The sequence below is a fragment of the Glycine soja genome, chromosome 17 (assembly GCF_004193775.1).
Source record: "Glycine soja cultivar W05 chromosome 17, ASM419377v2, whole genome shotgun sequence".
NCBI lineage: Eukaryota > Viridiplantae > Streptophyta > Magnoliopsida > Fabales > Fabaceae > Glycine > Glycine soja.
Genome location: NC_041018.1, coordinates 34,589,367 through 34,597,801, shown reverse-complemented (window position 1 = coordinate 34,597,801; position 8,435 = coordinate 34,589,367). Strand labels below are relative to the sequence as shown.

The 8,435-nt window shown below is 35.6% G+C and overlaps 1 long non-coding RNA gene across 1 annotated transcript; it reads right to left on the bottom strand.

The window, feature by feature from the left end:
- Positions 1 to 736: 736 nt before the first annotated feature.
- LOC114392473 lies at positions 737 to 1,094 on the bottom strand. Its single transcript, XR_003662323.1, has 3 exons — positions 1,026 to 1,094; positions 860 to 931; positions 737 to 770 (listed from the first exon to the last, which is right to left on the bottom strand). It is a non-coding gene; the product is annotated as an uncharacterized LOC114392473 (long non-coding RNA).
- Between the last annotated feature and the right edge of the window lie 7,341 nt (positions 1,095 to 8,435).

Below are 8,435 nucleotides of genomic sequence, written 5' to 3'. Positions count from 1 at the left end.
TAACAACCTCACTTATTACCTATGTTAATTGCTTTCTATATTACCATAATCTTGCAGATACTGAGGTTTGTTTGCTACAGTTTGTGGTCTGTGATTCATATGTATGCTTTGTTTGCTATAGTAGTGAATATTGACTGACTCAAAGGAAGATTTTTCTTATTCATAAAGTTATATGATATAAAAGTCACTTTAATATTATATTAAGAGGGCATGCCCTGAGGGAAAAATAGTTTAAAATATTGATTTTGATTCTTGAATAGCTAGTTGTAATACTAAGTTATTCAACATCTGCCTGTGACTAGGAGCATTTGCCTTTGTTAATATCTTGAGGAGGTAGTGATTTCTAGCTCACTAACTTCAATAAGTTACACAAATCCTTGTAATTGGAAGCTTAAAATTAAAACCATCCCCTGCAATGCAATTTTGCAGTGTTAGTCCTTAGATATTTGGATTTGGGTCTAGTTCAACCCGAAAAGGTAACTCAAAATGTAAAAATTGTCTTTTACTTATAAACTTTATTTTGATCATATCATTAATTGATATAGTATTTCCAGCATGCAGTGCATATACACGACAGACCATTCTGTCCAGATTTAAGGCATGTCTTGACCCCTAAGCTGTATGGTAATATCTTAATTAGACTAAGAACCCAATCACTCTTGTCTGTACCTTCAATCTCTAATAACTGGCCACTAAGGCCATCTTGTAGTGAACTTGGAAGATCAACTTTGAATACATTTAGTGTTTTTCAAACAGCTCTTGAGCAGGGCCTTAAAGATATCAAATATAACTTCAATTAAAAAATATTATATTAACTGTAAAAAGACTAGAAAACAAAAGGAACTACAATATACCCTACCAATAGGGTCGGATGAATCCACTATAACTGCATCGTAAGTTCCTTCTGGAACATTCTTCAAGAATGCAACTCCTAGATCATTGAGAGACAATCTATCATGAGAAAAATTGTCCTAAACAGTAAAGTAGTTAAGGAACATAAAAAAATATGGAGAAGCTGACCATACCATCACCAACAGTAAGTGTTACACGTGGGTCCTCAAAACCTACTGCTATATAAGGGAAAATTTTTTAAAGACCTGCAAAAAGTGACAACTTCAATTTTGATATTGGGCTTATACTGCTATACCAGAAAACTTCATTCATTAAGCATAAAAGATTTTTTTTAGAATGAGAAAAGCATGCAATGACCAATATCACTAAGTAGAGAAAACCACTCAACTTAGAAGAACACGGAGAGCAAGAGAAACTAACTATATGCAGGACAGTAGCCTGTCAATAAAATTATTTAGATTTGATTAGAGATAGGAAAGAATAATTTGGGTCATTACTCACTTCGACAACCATCTTGCCTATTTCACAAATGTCTATCTTCTCTACTGAGGCATGACGAGGTACTTCCCGCAGGACTCCACCATCTCCTCCACCAATAACCAAAACCTAACAAAAAGAAAACAGCAAGGAAAAGAACAATTAATTCCATACAACAAGAAAACAACAAGGGATAACAGGCTAATATTCCTAAAAACTTCTTGCTCATAATTTATTCAACATTTCATTCTCATGGTTCAAGTCATATCTCAAATATTATACTCCATGAGTGTCATCCTTCCTACTCTCATCAACACATGTCATTCAGATCTCTTCTAATAAGAGGTAAAAGGAACTGGAATGTTAACAAAATTTGAACGCAGCTATTGGTTCCCTTTGGGACTGACCTTAGTCTGATGTTGGAACCATGTGACTTGAGTCCATAATTTAAAGTCATGTTTCTAACACAGATCCAAACATGTTGGTAAAAGCAAAAATCATGTTAAACCCATCCTAAACTCAAGTCATGCCTTCCAAACTGCTCATAATTTTCTGCTGCATAACAAAAAGTATTGCAGTCTAAACTAAAAATTTCAACCAACCAAATATCTAGAAAGTCCAACATGAAGAAGGGCTCCTTCTGAAATTTTTCCTTAGTTAATTCTCATCCTATGCACATCAGATTAGTCTCCATTTACGTAGGCTTAATCCAACTTTGTTACTTGCTGACTGTACAACAATGCCTTCTTAAATGGTTATCTGCTACATGACGTTTCTAGCAGTGAGGAATAAGCAAAGATGCTGTAGCAAGGACTTCACCCAATTCCCCATATTCTTCTTCATAGAGGCATCCAAATTGGCTTTCATAAGATAAACAGTTGGCTGCTTCCATTTATGAATTTGGACATTATCATTTGATACCACTTCAATTGCAGGCACAACTAAATTCTGATATTTTTTCTAACAGTATTCACATGGGGACTTCCCTTTGTTGAAAACAGCCATTGGTTTCTTCTAAACCAGATGGTCCACAGAAGTTCACAGATACGAGCCACGCCAATTTGTAAACACCTGTCAAACTAGACCGCAAAGTCCCTATCTTACAAAACATCCATTATGATATTCTAACGAAGATGCAAACCATGCCATGTTCGATTCTTCACATAATAATAAAGAATGTACCTCAGTTTCAGGTTCTTGGCTAGAATCATTTCCCAAATTTCACAAATAACCGTGCATCACAGAAAAATTACGATCACTACTCAACTTCCAATGAGACAATTCTTCGTGAGATTTGGATAAAGTTAAAAAAAATAACTTTGTTAAGAATGTGTGAGCTACGAAAACCATTTATAATCTCGTTGCTTGATCTTTGCTTCAGCTTCCATGGAGATTGTGGTCTCTTTGAAATCCGTTGTTGCAGATCTGACAAATGAACCTATTAGTTGGCAAGAGAGTTTTTGGAGACCACCTTCTCACTACCAGTGGGAGTGGTTTCTCTTTTACTACCCACGCTAGAATCCCATACTTCTAATGTGGGACTAGTCTCATACCCTGTTGGATCCTAACATTGGATCTTGGTTAGCATCTTGCTTTTTCTTGTATTATTATGACTAGTCTCACAACTGTTGATGTCGATATTTGTATGTTGTTGTACATCATCAATGTAATTTGCTATATAAACAACTATTGTTCATGCTGAGTGAACCTTAGATTCCCGTTTGAGACTGAATGCAATGATTCTTGCAGACAGTTTGTATTAGTCATTGTATTTAGTCTTGAATTGTCTGTTTGGACAGTTTGGGGAGACTAGTATTTTTATGTTAGATTCATTCATTAAGGTTATTATTATTTTGATTAATTTGATGAAATTTTGGTTCAATGCATTTCAATTTGTTATCTGAGTGCATACTTGATTATCGGGAAATTCAATTCATCGATGTCATGTTGTGTACTTGGAGACCAATGCGAAATGTTGCCGAAATTTAGTCAAAATTTTCAAAATAATGCTAACCCTGACGTTTGAAGCTAACATAAAAGACAGTCTTCCTAAATGGGATAGGGCCACACCTATAAATAAAAAAGTGAGATTTTCATGCATGGAATTGCTTAGATGGATTGAAGTTGGATGAATGAAAGTTGCATGAGCCCAGAATATGAGGATGGCGTCGAGCAGTTCTTGCAATTTGCTTCAGAAAGAGGTCGATCAAATGAAGAAGGAAAATATTATTGTCCTTGCATCAACTGTTTGAATGGAAGACGACAACTACTGGATGACATACTGGAACATCTATTGTGTGATGGGATTAAGAAGAATTACACGATGTGGATATGGCATGGTGAAGTGACAGACATGCAGAGTGGGTCCCAATCTGAACCGTTTGATGTAGAAATGGGAGATCGCTTGGAGGACATGATTCGTGACCTTGGACAAGAGTCTTTCCAGCAAGCACACACCCCAGTGTATGAAGGATTACAGAGTGATTCAAAGAAGCCTTTGTATACAGGGTGCAAGAATTCCTTAACCCTGTTGTCTGCGGTGTTAAGTCTGGTTAATGTGAAGGCCAGGTATGGGTGGAGTGACAAAAGTTTCACCTCACTGCTTGAGGTAGTGCACAATCTGCTTCCAGAGGACAACATGTTGCCTAAAACTTACTATAAGGTGAAAAAGATATTGTGTCCGATGGGTATGGAGTATCATAAGATTCATGCTTGCCCCAATGATTGCATACTGTACATGCATGAATTCCAAGAAATGTCCAAATGCCCTATCTGTGGGACTTCACGGTTCAAAGTGAAGGATGAAGGGGAAAACAGTTCTGATGAAAACTCAAAGAAGGTTCCTCCAGCGAAGGTTTTATGGTATCTTCCAATCATTCTAAGGTTTAAGCGTCTTTTTGCTAAAGAGGACGACACAAAAGACCTTACATGGCATGCAAATGGAAGGATTTTTGATGGAATGGTCTGTCATCCAGCTGATTGCTCGCAATGGAAGAAGATTGATGGATTGTATCCGAATTTCGGGAAAGAGCCACGAAATCTTAGACTTGGACTAGCCAGTGATGGAATGAATCCATATGGCACCTTAAGCACTAAACACAGTTCATGGTCAGTTCTGCTAGTAATTTACAATTTGCCTCCTTGGTTGTGCATGAAGCGAAAATACATGATATTGTCTATGATGATATCAAGCCCAAGACAGCCAGGAAATGACATTGATGCTTATCTAAGTCCGTTGGTTGAAGACCTGAGAAAGTTGTGGGACAAGGGGGTTGTAGTGTTTGATGCGTTTCGCAAGGAGACGTTTGAAATGCGTGCAATGCTTTTTTCTACCATTAATGACTTTCCAGCATATGGGAATCTCAACGGTTACAGTGTTAAGGGTCATCATGCCTGACCCATCTGTGAAGAAAACACAAGCTACATACAACTAAAACATGGAAGAAAAAAAGTCTACAGTAGGCATCACCTTTTTCTAACACCCAATCATCCTTACAGACGACTGAAAAAAGCTTTTAATGGAAGTCAAGAGCACGATATTGCATCAATACCATTGACTGGTGAGGAGGTATATCAGCGGGTTCAACACCTGAATACTATATTAGGAAAGACCCAAAAGAAGGATAAAAGTAAGAGTTGCATATGAAAGAAGAGCTCCATTTTCTTTGATTTTCCGTACTAGTCTGATCTAGACGTTAGACATTGTATTGATGTTATGCATGTGGAGAAAAGTGTTTGTGACAGTGTGATTGGGACACTCCTTAACATTCAAGGCAAGACGAAGGATGACTTGAATACCCATCAAGATCTAGCTTATATGGGGATACGATCACAGTTGCATCCAAGGTCTGATGGGAAGAAAATTTACTTGCCCCCAGCTTGCCATACTTTGTCCAAAAAGGAAAAGATAAGTTTTTGTCAGTGTCTTCATCGGGTGAAGGTTCCACAAGGATACTCTTCAAATATTAAGAGCCTTGTGCAGTTGAAGGAGCTTAAGCTTGTAGGGTTAAAGTCTCATGATTGTCACATGCTCATGCAACAATTGTTAGTCGTGGCTATACAAGACATCTTGCCAAACAAAGTCAAGTTAGCCATAACTCGCCTGTGCTTTTTCTTCCATGCTATATGTAGCAAAGTCATTGATCCTGTCAAGTTTGATAAGCTGGAAAATGAGGCCGCAATTATGCTATGCCAGTTGGAGATGTATTTTCCCCCTGCTTTCTTTGACATCATGATTCACTTGATTGTGCATCTGGTCAGAGAAATCAAATGTTGTGGTCCTGTTTATCTATGGTGGATGTACCCGGTTGGGAGATACATGAAGATCTTAAAAGGCTATACAAAGAATCTATATCATCCAGAAGCATCTATTGTTGAGAGGTACATTGCAGAAGAATCCATTGAATTTTGTTCAGAATACATTCAGAAGGCTAAACCTATTGGCCTTCCTGAGTCTCGGCATGATGACAAAGTGGGTGGTAAGGGTTCAAAAGGACTGCATGTGATCACTCCAAGTGTAGAAGATTTGTTACAAGCTCACTTGTATGTCTTGAACAACAGTAATGAATTTTTGCCATACATACTTAAGCATGAAGCTTTAGTCAAACAGAATAATCCAAAAATGTCAAAGAATTGGGTGTTGAAAAAGCATAACAAGACTTTCTGTGATTGATTTAAAGATACAATCTTTGCAGATGAGAATGCTTCAAAAACATTAAGAAAGCTAGCAGATGGGCCTAAAAGAAATGTTATAACTTGGCAAGGATACGACATAAACAAATATTCATTTTACACAAAAGCATAAGATGACAAAAGTACAATGCAGAATAGCGGGGTCACCCTAAGGGCTGAATCTCAACACTTTGCAAGTGTGAATGACGCCAATCCCTATGTAGCTTCCATCCCTTACTTTGGGTTCATTGATGAAATTTGGGAGCTTAACTATGTGAAATTTACTGTATGTGTTTTCAAATGTAAATGGGTTGACAGCAACATCGGTGTGCGCACCGATGATATAAGATTTACGTTGGTAGACCTAAAGAAACTTGGTTACCACAATGACCCTTTCATCATGGCAGAACAAGTTAGACAAGTATTTTATGTGCAAGACCCTTGTGATAAAAGGTGGTGCGTGGTTCTCCAGGGCAAAACAATTGGTGTTAATGTAGAAGATGATGATTCATGCATGGACACCTATGTTAGTCCTTTGACTGCACAAATCACTCCTAACGTTGTTAGAGAAGAAGTTGACGACGTTCATGCTAATTGTAATGATCATGATGAAGGAGAATTGATTAACATCGTCTAATGTAATTTTCTATTTATATATTTGATTTTGCTAGATTCATTTACATAACTCATACACATAATTCAAATTCATTAATATTTAATGGAAATTTAATATCAGTCCATAAAATGGAGCAAATCAATACTACATTTCTATTTAGAATAAAACATTGAAACTAAATAGAGTGTACACAAACCAATCATATGTGATTGGTTATTATATGATTGGTTTGTGTGATTGGTTTACTAATTGCATTATTGAAAACATGCATATATTGGATGAAAGCTTTGAAAATGGAACTTATGGCAGTTCATCTTAAATTGTTGCAGGTACTCTTCCTTCTTCAGATACTCTTCCTTCTTCCTAGCAGCTAGTGCCTCAATCATCTTCTTGTTAGCTCCACACATTGACCTTGCTGTCCACACTGCTTTTGCAACCAGGTTACTCAGCACAAATCTTATTGACATATTGTTCTTTGATTTTCCATAGATTAAATGTGTAAACATAGATTACATTCTTATCCAAACTTTGGTTTTTAGTTTTTGCTCGGAGAAAGCTAATTGAAATAGCTTAAAATAGACTCAAAGATGCAGTACATTCAAAAATTTAACACAAATTAAATGCATCTCTAAATAAGCTACAGGATGCAATTCTCAAAGTAAAAGATGCAAGTAAAAATAATTATAGATGAAGAGAATCATTCAAAATTTAATTTAGGTAAATTTTAAAAAACAAATAACTAAAACACGAGTTATAACTTTTTTTTTGTGAGAATAGATTTAAGAAGTATATATATATATATATATATATATATATATATATATATATATATATATATAATGTTTAAAATTATAAGAGATGTTAACATAATTAATGCAGGTATAGTTTTTTTTTTTAAAAAAAAAGTTATATTTAAAGAGAAAAAAATTTAAAAATAAAAAATATGTTTGAAGAATTAAAAAAATTAAATTTGAAACAGTAAAAGATTAAGTCCCTTTCAAGATATTTTACTTTAATTTAATAAATAATTTGAAAATAATAAAAAGATTAACTCGGCCCTTAAGAAACTCAAAATAAAATAAGTAATTACATCAATCAAACACCTGAGAATGATGATTAAGATTAATCCCAAATTTAGCCAACGCACCAGCTACTTGATTCACTTCTTGGTACATGTTAGTTCAATTGATTTGGTCCCTATGGACTTCGCCAAATTATAGCAAGGATGAATATTGCAACAGTCATCAGTTAGCAAAAATTAATAGCATTGGTAGAATCAAAATCAAAATACACAACAATCCTGATTCCAAGCTAGATCCATGCCAAATTCCCCAAAACTCCGCTGCAAGTACTAAACATGAGCCTGACTGAGAGGATGCCATCATTTTGGAACCCAATTACCCAGCCAAATACTTGTCTTTTTTCGATTTTTATTTTATTTTTCTTCGTATTTGTCTCTAACAAATTTTATTTTTGGATTTAGAATGACTGAATCCCAACCCCGAGTAGAAACCCTTTAGCACAACCTTCCTTCACCACATTATGTTGTATTTGCAGCTCCAGATATTATATAGATTATACAACTGTATAAGCTTGTTAAACTGTTTCATACAAGATATGGAAACAAACAAATATGCTCCTATATCGCAAGTCTCCCAGAACAGGTCAGAACTTTGAAACATATATGAATATGATGATGACTATGAAACTGATATTGATTCCAATAAAGCATCCATGTACTCTTTAAGTTTCAATTTTGTAATTGCACCTTCCATTCTGCTTTCTGGAACTTCCTGCCCGTTCTTGAAGAGTATTAATG